Below are 25,084 nucleotides of genomic sequence, written 5' to 3'. Positions count from 1 at the left end.
ACACACACACACACACACACACACACACACACACAAACACACCGGAAGTTGACAGATAAACGGTCCACTTTGCGAACAGAAACGATTCTGACCTTTTTAAAGCAAACCAAAATAAACAGTGTGTCTTACAGGTGAGTCGCATTACGTGTGTGTGTGTGTGTGTGTGTGTGTGTGTGTGTATGGGCCAGAACTGTAAAATACACATATTTATATAACTCTTATTTGAATTAAATGATGTGTGTTACTAGTTTATTTAGCAGTAAAGCAACCTTTAAACATTATTATTATTATTATTATTATTATTATTATTATTATTATTATTATTATTATTATTATTATATTTATGTGGAATTAACACTGTAGTTAATATTTCAGACATATTCATTGAATATTTATTGTTTAATGCAATTTGTTCTTCAAATAGAAGAGGAAACCCAGACTGAATAACTGACCTGGTCATTCTTTCACACCAGTCTGGTGCTGTTTAAATACTGACCGGTCTGTATCAGTGTCCTGGTCTGATATTTATGAGACGTCTGTGCCGATAGAAAGCAGCGTATGTCTGATAAACACTCAGTCTGATAAACACTCAGTCTGATACACACACTCAGTCTGATACACACTCAGTCTGATAAACACTCAGTCTGATAAACACTCAGTCTGATAAACACTCAGTCTGATACACAGTCAGTCTGATAAACACACTCAGTCTGATACACACTCAGTCTGATAAACACTCAGTCTGATAAACACACTCAGTCTGATACACACTCAGTCTGATACACACACTCAGTCTGATAAACACACTCAGTCTGATACACACACTCAGTCTGATACACACTCAGTCTGATAAACACACTCAGTCTGATAAACACTCAGTCTGATTAACACACTCAGTCTGATAAACACTCAGTCTGATAAACACACTCAGTCTGATAAACACTCAGTCTGATACACACTCAGTCTGATAAACACACTCAGTCTGATACACACACTCAGTCTGATAAACACACTCAGTCTGATACACACTCAGTCTGATAAACACACTCAGTCTGATAAACACACTCAGTCTGATACACACTCAGTCTGATACACACTCAGTCTGATAAACACTCAGTCTGATAAACACACTCAGTCTGATACACACTCAGTCTGATACACACACTCAGTCTGATAAACACACTCAGTCTGATACACACACTCAGTCTGATACACACTCAGTCTGATGAACACACTCAGTCTGATAAACACTCAGTCTGATAAACACACTCAGTCTGATACACACTCAGTCTGATACACACACTCAGTCTGATACACACTCAGTCTGATAAACACTCAGTCTGATAAACACACTCACTCTGATACACACTCAGTCTGATAAACACTCAGTCTGATAAACACACTCAGTCTGATACACACACTCAGTCTGATACACACTCAGTCTGATAAACACTCAGTCTGATACACACTCAGTCTGATACACACACTCAGTCTGATACACACACTCAGTCTGATAAACACTCAGTCTGATAAACACACTCAGTCTGATACACACTCAGTCTGATAAACACACTCAGTCTGATACACACTCAGTCTGATACACACACTCAGTCTGATAAACACACTCAGTCTGATACACACACTCAGTCTGATACACACTCAGTCTGATACACACTCAGTCTGATAAACACACTCAGTCTGATAAACACTCAGTCTGATTAACACACTCAGTCTGATAAACACTCAGTCTGATAAACACTCAGTCTGATAAACACACTCAGTCTGATAAACACTCAGTCTGATAAACACACTCAGTCTGATAAACACTCAGTCTGATACACACTCAGTCTGATAAACACACTCAGTCTGATACACACACTCAGTCTGATAAACACACTCAGTCTGATACACACTCAGTCTGATAAACACTCAGTCTGATAAACACACTCAGTCTGATACACACTCAGTCTGATACACACACTCAGTCTGATACACACTCAGTCTGATAAACACTCAGTCTGATAAACACACTCACTCTGATACACACTCAGTCTGATAAACACTCAGTCTGATAAACACACTCAGTCTGATACACACACTCAGTCTGATACACACTCAGTCTGATAAACACTCAGTCTGATACACACTCAGTCTGATACACACTCAGTCTGATACACCACACTCAGTCTGATACACACTCAGTCTGATACACACACTCAGTCTGATACACACTCAGTCTGATAAACACTCAGTCTGATACACACTCAGTCTGATACACACTCAGTCTGATACACACTCAGTCTGATACACCACACTCAGTCTGATACACACTCAGTCTGATAAACACACTCAGTCTGATACACACACTCAGTCTGATACACACTCAGTCTGATAAACACACTCAGTCTGATACACACTCAGTCTGATAAACACACTCAGTCTGATACACACTCAGTCTGATAAACACACTCAGTCTGATAAACACTCAGTCTGATAAACACACTCAGTCTGATACACACTCAGTCTGATAAACACACTCAGTCTGCTACACACTCAGTCTGATACACCACACTCAGTCTGATACACACTCAGTCTGATACACCACACTCAGTCTGATACACACACTCAGTCTGATACACACTCAGTCTGATACACACACTCAGTCTGATACACACTCAGTCTGATAAACACACTCAGTCTGATACACACTCAGTCTGATAAACACTCAGTCTGATAAACACACTCAGTCTGATACACACTCAGTCTGATACACACACTCAGTCTGATACACACTCAGTCTGATAAACACTCAGTCTGATACACACTCAGTCTGATACACACACTCAGTCTGATACACACACTCAGTCTGATACACACTCAGTCTGATAAACACTCAGTCTGATAAACACACTCAGTCTGATACACACTCAGTCTGATAAACACTCAGTCTGATAAACACACTCAGTCTGATACACACTCAGTCTGATAAACACTCAGTCTGATACACACTCAGTCTGATACACACACTCAGTCTGATACACACACTCAGTCTGATACACACTCAGTCTGATAAACACTCAGTCTGATAAACACACTCAGTCTGATACACACTCAGTCTGATACACACTCAGTCTGATAAACACACTCAGTCTGATACACTCAGTCTGATACACACTCAGTCTGATAAACACACTCAGTCTGATAAACACTCAGTCTGATAAACACTCAGTCTGATAAACACACTCAGTCTGATACACACTCAGTCTGATAAACACACTCAGTCTGATACACACTCAGTCTGATACACACTCAGTCTGATACACACACTCAGTCTGATACACACTCAGTCTGATACACCACACTCAGTCTGATACACACTCAGTCTGATACACACTCAGTCTGATAAACACACTCAGTCTGATACACACTCAGTCTGATACACACTCAGTCTGATAAACACACTCAGTCTGATACACACTCAGTCTGATAAACACACTCAGTCTGATACACACTCAGTCTGATACACACTCAGTCTGATACACACACTCAGTCTGATACACACTCAGTCTGATACACCACACTCAGTCTGATACACACTCAGTCTGATACACACTCAGTCTGATAAACACACTCAGTCTGATAAACACTCAGTCTGATAAACACTCAGTCTGATAAACACACTCAGTCTGATAAACACACTCAGTCTGATAAACACACTCAGTCTGATACACCACACTCAGTCTGATACACACACTCAGTCTGATACACACACTCAGTCTGATACACACACTCAGTCTGATACACACTCAGTCTGATAAACACACTCAGTCTGATACACACTCAGTCTGATACACACTCAGTCTGATACACACACTCAGTCTGATACACACACTCAGTCTGATACACACTCAGTCTGATAAACACTCAGTCTGATAAACACACTCAGTCTGATACACACTCAGTCTGATAAACACTCAGTCTGATAAACACACTCAGTCTGATACACACACTCAGTCTGATACACACACTCAGTCTGATACACACTCAGTCTGATAAACACTCAGTCTGATAAACACACTCAGTCTGATACACACTCAGTCTGATACACACTCAGTCTGATAAACACACTCAGTCTGATAAACACACTCAGTCTGATACACACTCAGTCTGATAAACACTCAGTCTGATACACACTCAGTCTGATAAACACACTCAGTCTGATAAACACACTCAGTCTGATAAACACACTCAGTCTGATACACCACACTCAGTCTGATACACACACTCAGTCTGATACACACACTCAGTCTGATACACACACTCAGTCTGATACACACTCAGTCTGATAAACACACTCAGTCTGATACACACTCAGTCTGATACACACTCAGTCTGATAAACACACTCAGTCTGATACACACTCAGTCTGATACACACTCAGTCTGATAAACACTCAGTCTGATACACACTCAGTCTGATAAACACACTCAGTCTGATACACCACACTCAGTCTGATACACACTCAGTCTGATACACACACTCAGTCTGATACACACACTCAGTCTGATACACACTCAGTCTGATACACACTCAGTCTGATACACACACTCAGTCTGATACACCACACTCAGTCTGATACACACACTCAGTCTGATACACACACTCAGTCTGATACACACACTCAGTCTGATACACACTCAGTCTGATAAACACACTCAGTCTGATACACACTCAGTCTGATACACACACTCAGTCTGATACACACACTCAGTCTGATACACACACTCAGTCTGATACACACACTCAGTCTGATAAACACTCAGTCTGATAAACACACTCAGTCTGATACACACTCAGTCTGATACACACTCAGTCTGATAAACACACTCAGTCTGATACACACTCAGTCTGATAAACACTCAGTCTGATAAACACTCAGTCTGATACACACACTCAGTCTGATACACACACTCAGTCTGATACACACACTCAGTCTGATAAACACTCAGTCTGATAAACACACTCAGTCTGATACACACTCAGTCTGATACACACTCAGTCTGATAAACACACTCAGTCTGATACACACTCAGTCTGATAAACACACTCAGTCTGATACACACTCAGTCTGATACACACTCAGTCTGATAAACACTCAGTCTGATAAACACACTCAGTCTGATACACACTCAGTCTGATACACACTCAGTCTGATACACACACTCAGTCTGATACACACTCAGTCTGATACACACTCAGTCTGATAAACACTCAGTCTGATAAACACACTCAGTCTGATACACACTCAGTCTGATACACACTCAGTCTGATACACACTCAGTCTGATACACACACTCAGTCTGATACACACACTCAGTCTGATACACACTCAGTCTGATAAACACACTCAGTCTGATACACACTCAGTCTGATACACACACTCAGTCTGATACACACACTCAGTCTGATACACACTCAGTCTGATACACACACTCAGTCTGATACACACACTCAGTCTGATACACACACTCAGTCTGATACACACACTCAGTCTGATACACACACTCAGTCTGATACACACACTCAGTCTGATACACACTCAGTCTGATACACACACTCAGTCTGATAGACACACTCAGTCTGATAAACACACTCAGTCTGATACACACTCAGTCTGATACACACACTCAGTCTGATACACACTCAGTCTGATACACACACTCAGTCTGATACACACTCAGTCTGATACACACTCAGTCTGATACACACACTCAGTCTGATAAACACTCAGTCTGATACACACTCAGTCTGATACACAATCAGTCTGATAAACACTCAGTCTGATACACACTCAGTCTGATATACACACTCAGTCTGATAAACACACTCAGTCTGATACACACTCAGTCTGATACACACACTCAGTCTGATACACACACTCAGTCTGATACACACTCAGTCTGATACACACTCAGTGTGATACACACTCAGTCTGATACACACACTGAGTCTGATACACACTGAGTCTGATACACACTCAGTGTGATACACACTCAGTGTGATACACACACTCAGTCTGATACACAACACTCAGTCTGATACACACACTCAGTCTGATACACCACACTCAGTCTGATACACACACTCAGTCTGATACACCACACTCAGTCTGATACACACACTCAGTCTGATACACACTCAGTCTGATACACCCACTCAGTCTGATACACCCACTCAGTCTGATACACACACTCAGTCTGATACACACTCAGTCTGATAAACACTCAGTCTGATAAACACACTCAGTCTGATACACACACTCAGTCTGATACACACACTCAGTCTGATACACCACACTCAGTCTGATACACCACACTCAGTCTGATACACACACTCAGTCTGATACACCACACTCAGTCTGATACACCACACTCAGTCTGATACACACACTCAGTCTGATACACACACTCAGTCTGATACACACACTCAGTCTGATACACACTCAGTCTGATAAACACTCAGTCTGATACACACTCAGTCTGATAAACACTCAGTCTGATACACACTCAGTCTGATACACACTCAGTCTGATAAACACTCAGTCTGATACACACTCAGTCTGATACACACACTCAGTCTGATAAACACTCAGTCTGATATACACACTCAGTCTGATACACCACACTCAGTCTGATACACCCACTCAGTCTGATACACACACTCAGTCTGATACACACACTCAGTCTGATACACACTCAGTCTGATAAACACTCAGTCTGATACACACTCAGTCTGATAAACACTCAGTCTGATACACACTCAGTCTGATACACACTCAGTCTGATAAACACTCAGTCTGATACACACTCAGTCTGATACACACACTCAGTCTGATAAACACTCAGTCTGATATACACACTCAGTCTGATACACCCACTCAGTCTGATACACACACTCAGTCTGATACACACTCAGTCTGATACACACTCAGTCTGATACACACACTCAGTCTGATATACACACTCAGTCTGATAAACACACTCAGTCTGATACACACTCAGTCTGATACACACACTCAGTCTGATACACACACTCAGTCTGATACACACTCAGTCTGATACACACTCAGTGTGATACACACTCAGTCTGATACACACACTGAGTCTGATACACACTCAGTCTGATACACACTCAGTGTGATACACACTCAGTCTGATACACACACTCAGTCTGATATACACACTCAGTCTGATACACCCACTCAGTCTGATACACACACTCAGTCTGATACACACTCAGTCTGATACACACTCAGTCTGATACACACACTCAGTCTGATACACACTCAGTCTGATACACACACTCAGTCTGATACACACTCAGTCTGATAAACACTCAGTCTGATACACACTCAGTCTGATACACACACTCAGTCTGATACACACACTCAGTCTGATACACACTCAGTCTGATACACACACTCAGTCTGATATACACACTCAGTCTGATACACACACTCAGTCTGATAAACACTCAGTCTGATACACACTCAGTCTGATACACACTCAGTCTGATAAACACTCAGTCTGATACACACTCAGTCTGATACACACTCAGTCTGATACACACACTCAGTCTGATACACACACTCAGTCTGATACACACTCAGTCTGATACACACTCAGTCTGATAAACACTCAGTCTGATACACACTCAGTCTGATACACACACTCAGTCTGATACACACTCAGTCTGATACACACTCAGTCTGATACACACACTCAGTCTGATACACACTCAGTCTGATACACACTCAGTCTGATAAACACTCAGTCTGATACACACTCAGTCTGATAAACACTCAGTCTGATACACACTCAGTCTGATATACACACTCAGTCTGATAAACACTCAGTCTGATACACACTCAGTCTGATACACACGCTCAGTCTGATACACACGCTCAGTCAGATACACACTCAGTCTGATACACACACTCAGTCTGATACACACACTCAGTCTGATACACACACTCAGTCTGATACACCACACTCAGTCTGATACACACACTCAGTCTGATACACCACACTCAGTCTGATACACCACACTCAGTCTGATACACACTCAGTCTGATACACACACTCAGTCTGATACACACTCAGTCTGATACACACACTCAGTCTGATACACCACACTCAGTCTGATACACAATCAGTCTGATACACACACTCAGTCTGATACACCACACTCAGTCTGATACACCACACTCAGTCTGATACACACTCAGTCTGATACACACACTCAGTCTGATACACACTCAGTCTGATACACACACTCAGTCTGATACACACACTCAGTCAGATACACACTCAGTCTGATACACACACTCAGTCTGATACACACACTCAGTCTGATACACCACACTCAGTCTGATACACAATCAGTCTGATACACACACTCAATCTGATACACCACACTCAGTCTGATAAACCACACTCAGTCTGATACACACTCAGTCTGATACACACACTCAGTCTGATACACACTCAGTCTGATACACCACACTCAGTCTGATACACACTCAGTCTGATACACACACTCAGTCTGATAAACACACTCAGTCTGATAAACACACTCAGTCTGATACACACTCAGTCTGATACACATTCAGTCTGATACACACACTCAGTCTGATAAACACTCAGTCTGATACACACTCAGTCTGATACACACACTCAGTCTGATATACACACTCAGTCTGATACACCCACTCAGTCTGATACACACACTCAGTCTGATACACACTCAGTCTGATACACACTCAGTCTGATACACACACTCAGTCTGATACACACTCAGTCTGATACACACACTCAGTCTGATACACCACACTCAGTCTGATACACACTCAGTCTGATACACACACTCAGTCTGATAAACACACTCAGTCTGATACACACACTCAGTCTGATACACACACTCAGTCTGATACACACTCAGTCTGATACACACACTCAGTCTGATACACACACTCAGTCTGATAAACACACTCAGTCTGATACACACTCAGTCTGATACACACACTCAGTCTGATACACACACTCAGTCTGATACACACACTCAGTCTGATAAACACTCAGTCTGATACACACACTCAGTCTGATACACACACTCAGTCTGATAAACACTCAGTCTGATACACACACTGAGTCTGATACACACTCAGTCTGATACACACTCAGTGTGATACACACTCAGTGTGATACACACACTCAGTCTGATACACAACACTCAGTCTGATACACACAGTCTGATAAACACTCAGTCTGATACACACACTGAGTCTGATACACACTCAGTCTGATACACACTCAGTGTGATACACACTCAGTGTGATACACACACTCAGTCTGATACACAACACTCAGTCTGATACACACTCAGTCTGATACACACACTCAGTCTGATACACCACACTCAGTCTGATACACACTCAGTCTGATACACACACTCAGTCTGATACACACTCAGTCTGATACACACACTCAGTCTGATTCACCACACTCAGTCTGATACACCACACTCAGTCTGATACACACTCAGTCTGATACACACACTCAGTCTGATAAACACACTCAGTCTGATACACACTCAGTCTGATACACACACTCAGTCTGATACACACACTCAGTCTGATACACACACTCAGTCTGATACACACTCAGTCTGATACACACACTCAGTCTGATACACAACACTCAGTCTGATACACAACACTCAGTCTGATACACACTCAGTCTGATACACAACACTCAGTCTGATACACCACACTCAGTCTGATACACACTCAGTCTGATACACACACTCAGTCTGATACACACTCAGTCTGATACACACACTCAGTCTGATACATCACACTCAGTCTGATACACACACTCAGTCTGATACACACACTCAGTCTGATACACCACACTCAGTCTGATACACCACACTCAGTCTGATACACACTCAGTCTGATACACACACTCAGTCTGATACACACTCAGTCTGATACACACACTCAGTCTGATACACCACACTCAGTCTGATACACACTCAGTCTGATACACCACACTCAGTCTGATACACACTCAGTCTGATACACACACTCAGTCTGATACACACACTCAGTCTGATAAACACTCAGTCTGATACACACACTGAGTCTGATACACACTCAGTCTGATACACACTCAGTGTGATACACACTCAGTGTGATACACACACTCAGTCTGATACACAACACTCAGTCTGATACACACAGTCTGATAAACACTCAGTCTGATACACACACTGAGTCTGATACACACTCAGTCTGATACACACTCAGTGTGATACACACTCAGTGTGATACACACACTCAGTCTGATACACAACACTCAGTCTGATACACACTCAGTCTGATACACACACTCAGTCTGATACACCACACTCAGTCTGATACACACTCAGTCTGATACACACACTCAGTCTGATACACACAGTCTGATAAACACTCAGTCTGATACACACACTGAGTCTGATACACACTCAGTCTGATACACACACTCAGTCTGATACACACTCAGTCTGATACACACTCAGTCTGATACACACACTCAGTCTGATACACAACACTCAGTCTGATACACAACACTCAGTCTGATACACACTCAGTCTGATACACACACTCAGTCTGATACACCACACTCAGTCTGATACACACTCAGTCTGATACACACACTCAGTCTGATACACACTCAGTCTGATACACACACTCAGTCTGATACACCACACTCAGTCTGATACACACTCAGTCTGATACACACACTCAGTCTGATACACCACACTCAGTCTGATACACACTCAGTCTGATACACACACTCAGTCTGATACACACTCAGTCTGATACACCACACTCAGTCTGATACACCACACTCAGTCTGATACACACTCAGTCTGATACACACACTCAGTCTGATACACACTCAGTCTGATACACACACTCAGTCTGATACACACACTCAGTCAGATACACACTCAGTCTGATACACACACTCAGTCTGATACACACACTCAGTCTGATACACCACACTCAGTCTGATACACAATCAGTCTGATACACACACTCAATCTGATACACCACACTCAGTCTGATAAACCACACTCAGTCTGATACACACACTCAGTCTGATACACACACTCAGTCTGATACACACTCAGTCTGATACACCACACTCAGTCTGATACACACTCAGTCTGATACACACACTCAGTCTGATAAACACACTCAGTCTGATAAACACACTCAGTCTGATACACACTCAGTCTGATACACATTCAGTCTGATACACACACTCAGTCTGATAAACACTCAGTCTGATACACACTCAGTCTGATACACACACTCAGTCTGATATACACACTCAGTCTGATACACCCACTCAGTCTGATACACACACTCAGTCTGATACACACTCAGTCTGATACACACTCAGTCTGATACACACACTCAGTCTGATACACACTCAGTCTGATACACACACTCAGTCTGATACACCACACTCAGTCTGATACACACTCAGTCTGATACACACACTCAGTCTGATAAACACACTCAGTCTGATACACACACTCAGTCTGATACACACACTCAGTCTGATACACACTCAGTCTGATACACACACTCAGTCTGATACACACACTCAGTCTAATAAACACACTCAGTCTGATACACACTCAGTCTGATACACACACTCAGTCTGATACACACACTCAGTCTGATACACACACTCAGTCTGATAAACACTCAGTCTGATACACACACTCAGTCTGATACACACACTCAGTCTGATAAACACTCAGTCTGATACACACACTGAGTCTGATACACACTCAGTCTGATACACACTCAGTGTGATACACACTCAGTGTGATACACACACTCAGTCTGATACACAACACTCAGTCTGATACACACAGTCTGATAAACACTCAGTCTGATACACACACTGAGTCTGATACACACTCAGTCTGATACACACTCAGTGTGATACACACTCAGTGTGATACACACACTCAGTCTGATACACAACACTCAGTCTGATACACACTCAGTCTGATACACACACTCAGTCTGATACACCACACTCAGTCTGATACACACTCAGTCTGATACACACACTCAGTCTGATACACAACACTCAGTCTGATACACAACACTCAGTCTGATACACACACTCAGTCTGATAAACACTCAGTCTGATACACACACTGAGTCTGATACACACTCAGTCTGATACACACTCAGTGTGATACACACTCAGTGTGATACACACACTCAGTCTGATACACAACACTCAGTCTGATACACACTCAGTCTGATACACACACTCAGTCTGATACACACACTCAGTCTGATACACACACTGAGTCTGATACACACTCAGTCTGATACACACACTCAGTCTGATACACAACACTCAGTCTGATACACAACACTCAGTCTGATACACACTCAGTCTGATACACACACTCAGTCTGATACACCACACTCAGTCTGATACACACTCAGTCTGATACACACACTCAGTCTGATACACACTCAGTCTGATACACACACTCAGTCTGATACACCACACTCAGTCTGATACACACTCAGTCTGATACACACACTCAGTCTGATACACCACACTCAGTCTGATACACACTCAGTCTGATACACACACTCAGTCTGATACACACTCAGTCTGATACACACACTCAGTCTGATACACCACACTCAGTCTGATACACACTCAGTCTGATACACCACACTCAGTCTGATACACACTCAGTCTGATACACACACTCAGTCTGATACACACACTCAGTCTGATACACACTCAGTCTGATACACACACTCAGTCTGATACACCACACTCAGTCTGATACACCACACTCAGTCTGATACACACTCAGTCTGATACACACTCAGTGTGATACACACACTCAGTCTGATACACAACACTCAGTCTGATACACACAGTCTGATAAACACTCAGTCTGATACACACACTGAGTCTGATACACACTCAGTCTGATACACACTCAGTGTGATACACACTCAGTGTGATACACACACTCAGTCTGATACACAACACTCAGTCTGATACACACTCAGTCTGATACACACACTCAGTCTGATACACCACACTCAGTCTGATACACACTCAGTCTGATACACACACTCAGTCTGATACACACTCAGTCTGATACACACACTCAGTCTGATACACCACACTCAGTCTGATATACACACTCAGTCTGATACACACTCAGTCTGATACACACACTCAGTCTGATACACACTCAGTGTGATACACACTCAGTGTGATACACACACTCAGTCTGATACACAACACTCAGTCTGATACACACTCAGTCTGATACACACACTCAGTCTGATACACCACACTCAGTCTGATACACACTCAGTCTGATACACACACTCAGTCTGATACACAACACTCAGTCTGATACACAACACTCAGTCTGATACACACACTCAGTCTGATAAACACTCAGTCTGATACACACACTGAGTCTGATACACACTCAGTCTGATACACACTCAGTGTGATACACACTCAGTGTGATACACACACTCAGTCTGATACACAACACTCAGTCTGATACACACTCAGTCTGATACACACTCAGTGTGATACACACTCAGTGTGATACACACACTCAGTCTGATACACACACTGAGTCTGATACACACTCAGTCTGATACACACTCAGTGTGATACACACTCAGTGTGATACACACACTCAGTCTGATACACAACACTCAGTCTGATACACACTCAGTCTGATACACACACTCAGTCTGATACACCACACTCAGTCTGATACACACTCAGTCTGATACACACACTCAGTCTGATACACACTCAGTCTGATACACACACTCAGTCTGATACACCACACTCAGTCTGATACACCACACTCAGTCTGATACACACTCAGTCTGATACACACTCAGTCTGATACACACACTCAGTCTGATACACAACACTCAGTCTGATACACAACACTCAGTCTGATACACACTCAGTCTGATACACACACTCAGTCTGATACACCACACTCAGTCTGATACACACTCAGTCTGATACACACACTCAGTCTGATACACACTCAGTCTGATACACACACTCAGTCTGATACACCACACTCAGTCTGATACACACTCAGTCTGATACACACACTCAGTCTGATACACCACACTCAGTCTGATACACACTCAGTCTGATACACACACTCAGTCTGATACACACTCAGTCTGATACACACACTCAGTCTGATACACCACACTCAGTCTGATACACACTCAGTCTGATACACCACACTCAGTCTGATACACACTCAGTCTGATACACACACTCAGTCTGATACACACACTCAGTCTGATACACACTCAGTCTGATACACACACTCAGTCTGATACACCACACTCAGTCTGATACACCACACTCAGTCTGATACACACTCAGTCTGATACACACTCAGTGTGATACACACACTCAGTCTGATACACAACACTCAGTCTGATACACACAGTCTGATAAACACTCAGTCTGATACACACACTGAGTCTGATACACACTCAGTCTGATACACACTCAGTGTGATACACACTCAGTGTGATACACACACTCAGTCTGATACACAACACTCAGTCTGATACACACTCAGTCTGATACACACACTCAGTCTGATACACCACACTCAGTCTGATACACACTCAGTCTGATACACACACTCAGTCTGATACACACTCAGTCTGATACACACACTCAGTCTGATACACCACACTCAGTCTGATATACACACTCAGTCTGATACACACTCAGTCTGATACACACACTCAGTCTGATACACACTCAGTCTGATACACACTCAGTCTGATACACACTCAGTCTGATACACACACTCAGTCTGATACACAACACTCAGTCTGATACACAACACTCAGTCTGATACACACTCAGTCTGATACACACTCAGTCTGATACACACACTCAGTCTGATACACAACACTCAGTCTGATACACAACACTCAGTCTGATACACACTCAGTCTGATACACACACTCAGTCTGATACACCACACTCAGTCTGATACACACTCAGTCTGATACACACACTCAGTCTGATACACACTCAGTCTGATACACACACTCAGTCTGATACACCACACTCAGTCTGATACACCACACTCAGTCTGATACACACACTCAGTCTGATACACCACACTCAGTCTGATACACACTCAGTCTGATACACACACTCAGTCTGATACACACTCAGTCTGATAGACACACTCAGTCTGATACACCACACTCAGTCTGATACACACTCAGTCTGATACACCACACTCAGTCTGATACACACTCAGTCTGATACACACACTCAGTCTGATACACACACTCAGTCTGATACACACTCAGTCTGATACACACACTCAGTCTGATACACCACACTCAGTCTGATACACCACACTCAGTCTGATACACACTCAGTCTGATACACAATCAGTCTGATACACACACTCAGTCTGATACACCACACTCAGTCTGATACACCACACTCAGTCTGATACACACTCAGTCTGATACACACACTCAGTCTGATACACACACTCAGTCTGATACACACACTCAGTCAGATACACACTCAGTCTGATACACACACTCAGTCTGATACACACACTCAGTCTGATACACCACACTCAGTCTGATACACAATCAGTCTGATACACACACTCAGTCTGATACACACACTCAGTCTGATACACACACTCAGTCTGATACACACTCAGTCTGATACACACTCAGTCTGATAAACACACTCAGTCTGATACACCACACTCAGTCTGATACACACTCAGTCTGATACACACTCAGTCTGATACACACTCTCAGTCTGATACACACTCAGTCTGATACACACACTCAGTCTGATACACCACACTCAGTCTGATACACACACTCAGTCTGATACACACACTCAGTCTGATACACACTCAGTCTGATACACACACTCAGTCTGATACACACACTCAGTCTGATACACACACTCAGTCTGATAAACACACTCAGTCTGATACACACTCAGTCTGATACACACACTCAGTCTGATACACACACTCAGTCTGATACACACACTCAGTCTGATACACACTCAGTCTGATACACACTCAGTTTGATACACACACTCAGTCTGATACACACACTCAGTCTGATAAACACTCAGTCTGATACACACACTCAGTCTGATACACACACTCAGTCTGATAAACACTCAGTCTGATACACACACTGAGTCTGATACACACTCAGTCTGATACACACTCAGTGTGATACACACTCAGTGTGATACACACACTCAGTCTGATACACAACACTCAGTCTGATACACACTCAGTCTGATACACACACTCAGTCTGATACACCACACTCAGTCTGATACACACTCAGTCTGATACACACACTCAGTCTGATACACACTCAGTCTGATACACACACTCAGTCTGATACACCACACTCAGTCTGATACACCACACTCAGTCTGATACACACTCAGTCTGATACACACTCAGTCTGATACACACACTCAGTCTGATACACAACACTCAGTCTGATACACAACACTCAGTCTGATACACACTCAGTCTGATACACACACTCAGTCTGATACACCACACTCAGTCTGATACACCACACTCAGTCTGATACACACTCAGTCTGATACACACTCAGTCTGATACACACACTCAGTCTGATACACAACACTCAGTCTGATACACACACTCAGTCTGATACACCACACTCAGTCTGATACACACACTGAGTCTGATACACACTCAGTCTGATACACACTCAGTGTGATACACACTCAGTGTGATACACACACTCAGTCTGATACACAACACTCAGTCTGATACACACTCAGTCTGATACACACTCAGTGTGATACACACTCAGTGTGATACACACACTCAGTCTGATACACACACTGAGTCTGATACACACTCAGTCTGATACACACTCAGTGTGATACACACTCAGTGTGATACACACACTCAGTCTGATACACAACACTCAGTCTGATACACACTCAGTCTGATACACACACTCAGTCTGATACACCACACTCAGTCTGATACACACTCAGTCTGATACACACACTCAGTCTGATACACACTCAGTCTGATACACACACTCAGTCTGATACACCACACTCAGTCTGATACACCACACTCAGTCTGATACACACTCAGTCTGATACACACTCAGTCTGATACACACACTCAGTCTGATACACAACACTCAGTCTGATACACAACACTCAGTCTGATACACACTCAGTCTGATACACACACTCAGTCTGATACACCACACTCAGTCTGATACACACTCAGTCTGATACACACACTCAGTCTGATACACACTCAGTCTGATACACACACTCAGTCTGATACACCACACTCAGTCTGATACACACTCAGTCTGATACACACACTCAGGCTGATACACCACACTCAGTCTGATACACACTCAGTCTGATACACACACTCAGTCTGATACACACTCAGTCTGATACACACACTCAGTCTGATACACCACACTCAGTCTGATACACACTCAGTCTGATACACCACACTCAGTCTGATACACACTCAGTCTGATACACACACTCAGTCTGATACACACACTCAGTCTGATACACACTCAGTCTGATACACACACTCAGTCTGATACACCACACTCAGTCTGATACACCACACTCAGTCTGATACACACTCAGTCTGATACACACTCAGTGTGATACACACACTCAGTCTGATACACAACACTCAGTCTGATACACACAGTCTGATAAACACTCAGTCTGATACACACACTGAGTCTGATACACACTCAGTCTGATACACACTCAGTGTGATACACACTCAGTGTGATACACACACTCAGTCTGATACACAACACTCAGTCTGATACACACTCAGTCTGATACACACACTCAGTCTGATACACCACACTCAGTCTGATACACACTCAGTCTGATACACACACTCAGTCTGATACACACTCAGTCTGATACACACACTCAGTCTGATACACCACACTCAGTCTGATATACACACTCAGTCTGATACACACTCAGTCTGATACACACACTCAGTCTGATACACACTCAGTCTGATACACACTCAGTCTGATACACACTCAGTCTGATACACACACTCAGTCTGATACACAACACTCAGTCTGATACACAACACTCAGTCTGATACACACTCAGTCTGATACACACTCAGTCTGATACACACACTCAGTCTGATACACAACACTCAGTCTGATACACAACACTCAGTCTGATACACACTCAGTCTGATACACACACTCAGTCTGATACACCACACTCAGTCTGATACACACTCAGTCTGATACACACACTCAGTCTGATACACACTCAGTCTGATACACACACTCAGTCTGATACACCACACTCAGTCTGATACACCACACTCAGTCTGATACACACACTCAGTCTGATACACCACACTCAGTCTGATACACACTCAGTCTGATACACACACTCAGTCTGATACACACTCAGTCTGATAGACACACTCAGTCTGATACACCACACTCAGTCTGATACACACTCAGTCTGATACACCACACTCAGTCTGATACACACTCAGTCTGATACACACACTCAGTCTGATACACACACTCAGTCTGATACACACTCAGTCTGATACACACACTCAGTCTGATACACCACACTCAGTCTGATACACCACACTCAGTCTGATACACACTCAGTCTGATACACAATCAGTCTGATACACACACTCAGTCTGATACACCACACTCAGTCTGATACACCACACTCAGTCTGATACACACTCAGTCTGATACACACACTCAGTCTGATACACACACTCAGTCTGATACACACACTCAGTCAGATACACACTCAGTCTGATACACACACTCAGTCTGATACACACACTCAGTCTGATACACCACACTCAGTCTGATACACAATCAGTCTGATACACACACTCAGTCTGATACACACACTCAGTCTGATACACACACTCAGTCTGATACACACTCAGTCTGATACACACTCAGTCTGATAAACACACTCAGTCTGATACACACACTCAGTCTGATACACCACACTCAGTCTGATACACACTCAGTCTGATACACACTCAGTCTGATACACACTCTCAGTCTGATACACACTCAGTCTGATACACACACTCAGTCTGATACACCACACTCAGTCTGATACACACTCAGTCTGATACACACACTCAGTCTGATAAACACACTCAGTCTGATACACACACTCAGTCTGATACACACACTCAGTCTGATACACACTCAGTCTGATACACACACTCAGTCTGATACACACACTCAGTCTGATAAACACACTCAGTCTGATAAACACACTCAGTCTGATACACACTCAGTCTGATACACACACTCAGTCTGATACACACACTCAGTCTGATACACACACTCAGTCTGATACACACTCAGTCTGATACACACTCAGTTTGATACACACACTCAGTCTGATACACACACTCAGTCTGATAAACACTCAGTCTGATACACACACTCAGTCTGATACACACACTCAGTCTGATAAACACTCAGTCTGATACACACACTGAGTCTGATACACACTCAGTCTGATACACACTCAGTGTGATACACACTCAGTGTGATACACACACTCAGTCTGATACACAACACTCAGTCTGATACACACTCAGTCTGATACACACACTCAGTCTGATACACACACTCAGTCTGATACACACTCAGTCTGATACACACACTCAGTCTGATACACACTCAGTCTGATACACACACTCAGTCTGATACACCACACTCAGTCTGATACACCACACTCAGTCTGATACACACTCAGTCTGATACACACTCAGTCTGATACACACACTCAGTCTGATACACAACACTCAGTCTGATACACAACACTCAGTCTGATACACACTCAGTCTGATACACACACTCAGTCTGATACACCACACTCAGTCTGATACACCACACTCAGTCTGATACACACTCAGTCTGATACACACTCAGTCTGATACACACACTCAGTCTGATACACAACACTCAGTCTGATACACACACTCAGTCTGATAAACACTCAGTCTGATACACACACTGAGTCTGATACACACTCAGTCTGATACACACTCAGTGTGATACACACTCAGTGTGATACACACACTCAGTCTGATACACAACACTCAGTCTGATACACACTCAGTCTGATACACACTCAGTGTGATACACACTCAGTGTGATACACACACTCAGTCTGATACACACACTGAGTCTGATACACACTCAGTCTGATACACACTCAGTGTGATACACACTCAGTGTGATACACACACTCAGTCTGATACACAACACTCAGTCTGATACACACTCAGTCTGATACACACACTCAGTCTGATACACCACACTCAGTCTGATACACACTCAGTCTGATACACACACTCAGTCTGATACACACTCAGTCTGATACACACACTCAGTCTGATACACCACACTCAGTCTGATACACCACACTCAGTCTGATACACACTCAGTCTGATACACACTCAGTCTGATACACACACTCAGTCTGATACACAACACTCAGTCTGATACACAACACTCAGTCTGATACACACTCAGTCTGATACACACACTCAGTCTGATACACCACACTCAGTCTGATACACACTCAGTCTGATACACACACTCAGTCTGATACACACTCAGTCTGATACACACACTCAGTCTGATACACCACACTCAGTCTGATACACACTCAGTCTGATACACACACTCAGGCTGATACACCACACTCAGTCTGATACACACTCAGTCTGATACACACACTCAGTCTGATACACACTCAGTCTGATACACACACTCAGTCTGATACACCACACTCAGTCTGATACACACTCAGTCTGATACACCACACTCAGTCTGATACACACTCAGTCTGATACACACACTCAGTCTGATACACACACTCAGTCTGATACACACTCAGTCTGATACACACACTCAGTCTGATACACCACACTCAGTCTGATACACCACACTCAGTCTGATACACACTCAGTCTGATACACACTCAGTGTGATACACACACTCAGTCTGATACACAACACTCAGTCTGATACACACAGTCTGATAAACACTCAGTCTGATACACACACTGAGTCTGATACACACTCAGTCTGATACACACACTCAGTCTGATACACACTCAGTCTGATACACACACTCAGTCTGATACACCACACTCAGTCTGATACACCACACTCAGTCTGATACACACTCAGTCTGATACACACACTCAGTCTGATACACACTCAGTCTGATACACACACTCAGTCTGATACACCACACTCAGTCTGATACACACTCAGTCTGATACACACTCAGTCTGATACACACACTCAGTCTGATACACACTCAGTCTGATACACACTCAGTCTGATACACACTCAGTCTGATACACACACTCAGTCTGATACACAACACTCAGTCTGATACACACTCAGTCTGATACACACTCAGTCTGATACACACACTCAGTCTGATACACAACACTCAGTCTGATACACAACACTCAGTCTGATACACACTCAGTCTGATACACACACTCAGTCTGATACACCACACTCAGTCTGATACACACTCAGTCTGATACACACACTCAGTCTGATACACACTCAGTCTGATACACACACTCAGTCTGATACACCACACTCAGTCTGATACACACTCAGTCTGATACACACACTCAGTCTGATACACCACACTCAGTCTGATACACACTCAGTCTGATACACACACTCAGTCTGATACACACTCAGTCTGATACACACACTCAGTCTGATACACCACACTCAGTCTGATACACACTCAGTCTGATACACCACACTCAGTCTGATACACACTCAGTCTGATACACACACTCAGTCTGATACACACACTCAGTCTGATACACACTCAGTCTGATACACACACTCAGTCTGATACACCACACTCAGTCTGATACACCACACTCAGTCTGATACACACTCAGTCTGATACACAATCAGTCTGATACACACACTCAGTCTGATACACCACACTCAGTCTGATACACCACACTCAGTCTGATACACACTCAGTCTGATACACACACTCAGTCTGATACACACACTCAGTCTGATACACACACTCAGTCAGATACACACTCAGTCTGATACACACACTCAGTCTGATACACACACTCAGTCTGATACACCACACTCAGTCTGATACACAATCAGTCTGATACACACACTCAGTCTGATACACACACTCAGTCTGATACACACACTCAGTCTGATACACACTCAGTCTGATACACACTCAGTCTGATAAACACACTCAGTCTGATACACACACTCAGTCTGATACACCACACTCAGTCTGATACACACTCAGTCTGATACACACTCAGTCTGATACACACACTCAGTCTGATACACACACTCAGTCTGATACACACTCAGTCTGATACACACACTCAGTCTGATACACCACACTCAGTCTGATACACACTCAGTCTGATACACACACTCAGTCTGATAAACACACTCAGTCTGATACACACACTCAGTCTGATACACACACTCAGTCTGATACACCACACTCAGTCTGATACACCACACTCAGTCTGATACACCACACTCAGTCTGATACACACTCAGTCTGATACACACACTCAGTCTGATAAACACACTCAGTCTGATACACACACTCAGTCTGATACACACACTCAGTCTGATACACACTCAGTCTGATACACACACTCAGTCTGATACACCACACTCAGTCTGATACACACTCAGTCTGATACACACACTCAGTCTGATACACACTCAGTCTGATACACACACTCAGTCTGATACACCACACTCAGTCTGATACACAACACTCAGTCTGATACACACTCAGTGTGATACACACACTCAGTCTGATACACAACACTCAGTCTGATACACACTCAGTCTGATACACACACTCAGTCTGATACACCACACTCAGTCTGATACACACTCAGTCTGATACACACACTCAGTCTGATACACACTCAGTCTGATACACACATTCAGTCTGATACACCACACTCAGTCTGATACACCACACTCAGTCTGATACACACTCAGTCTGATACACACTCAGTCTGATACACACACTCAGTCTGATACACAACACTCAGTCTGATACACAACACTCAGTCTGATACACACTCAGTCTGATACACACACTCAGTCTGATACACCACACTCAGTCTGATACACCACACTCAGTCTGATACACACTCAGTCTGATACACACACTCAGTCTGATACACACACTCAGTCTGATACACACTCAGTCTGATACACACACTCAGTCTGATACACACACTCAGTCTGATAAACACACTCAGTCTGATACACACTCAGTCTGATACACACACTCAGTCTGATACACACTCAGTCTGATACACACTCAGTTTGATACACACACTCAGTCTGATACACACACTCAGTCTGATAAACACTCAGTCTGATACACACACTCAGTCTGATACACACACTCAGTCTGATACACACTCAGTCTGATACACACACTCAGTCTGATACACCACACTCAGTCTGATACACACTCAGTCTGATACACACACTCAGTCTGATAAACACACTCAGTCTGATACACACACTCAGTCTGATACACACACTCAGTCTGATACACCACACTCAGTCTGATACACCACACTCAGTCTGATACACCACACTCAGTCTGATACACACTCAGTCTGATACACACACTCAGTCTGATAAACACACTCAGTCTGATACACACACTCAGTCTGATACACACACTCAGTCTGATACACACTCAGTCTGATACACACACTCAGTCTGATACACCACACTCAGTCTGATACACACTCAGTCTGATACACACACTCAGTCTGATACACACTCAGTCTGATACACACACTCAGTCTGATACACCACACTCAGTCTGATACACAACACTCAGTCTGATACACACTCAGTGTGATACACACACTCAGTCTGATACACAACACTCAGTCTGATACACACTCAGTCTGATACACACACTCAGTCTGATACACCACACTCAGTCTGATACACACTCAGTCTGATACACACACTCAGTCTGATACACACTCAGTCTGATACACACATTCAGTCTGATACACCACACTCAGTCTGATACACAACACTCAGTCTGATACACACTCAGTCTGATACACACATTCAGTCTGATACACCACACTCAGTCTGATACACAACACTCAGTCTGATACACACTCAGTCTGATACACACACTCAGTCTGATACACCACACTCAGTCTGATACACCACACTCAGTCTGATACACACACTCAGTCTGATACACACTCAGTCTGATACACACACTCAGTCTGATACACCACACTCAGTCTGATACACACTCAGTCTGATACACCACACTCAGTCTGATACACACTCAGTCTGATAAACACACTCAGTCTGATACACCACACTCAGTCTGATACACACTCAGTCTGATACACACACTCAGTCTGATACACACTCAGTCTGATAAACACACTCAGTCTGATACACACTCAGTCTGATAAACACACTCAGTCTGATAAACACTCAGTCTGATACACACTCAGTCTGATACACACTCAGTCTGATACACACACTCAGTCTGATACACACTCAGTCTGATACACACTCAGTCTGATACACACACTCAGTCTGATACACACTCAGTCTGATACACACTCAGTCTGATACACACACTCAGTCTGATACACACTCAGTCTGATACACACTCAGTCTGATACACACTCAGTCTGATAAACACTCAGTCTGATACACACTCAGTCTGATACACACACTCAGT

General features: G+C 43.3%; 1 protein-coding gene across 1 annotated transcript in view; it reads left to right on the top strand.

Moving 5' to 3' along the window:
- Nucleotides 1-25,084, top strand: part of ccdc181 (coiled-coil domain containing 181) — a 57,477-nt gene continuing 32,393 nt past the window's right edge. Inside the window, exon 1 of the mRNA XM_058390197.1 lies at nt 1-131. The gene's annotated coding sequence lies outside the window, so the exon portion shown is untranslated. The remainder of the gene's footprint in view (nt 132-25,084) is intronic.

This window comes from Hemibagrus wyckioides, linkage group LG05 (genome assembly GCF_019097595.1).
Source record: "Hemibagrus wyckioides isolate EC202008001 linkage group LG05, SWU_Hwy_1.0, whole genome shotgun sequence".
Classification (NCBI taxonomy): Eukaryota; Metazoa; Chordata; class Actinopteri; order Siluriformes; family Bagridae; genus Hemibagrus; species Hemibagrus wyckioides.
The sequence above is the reverse complement of the archived record's forward strand: the minus strand, read 5'-3'. Positions and strand labels throughout refer to the sequence as shown.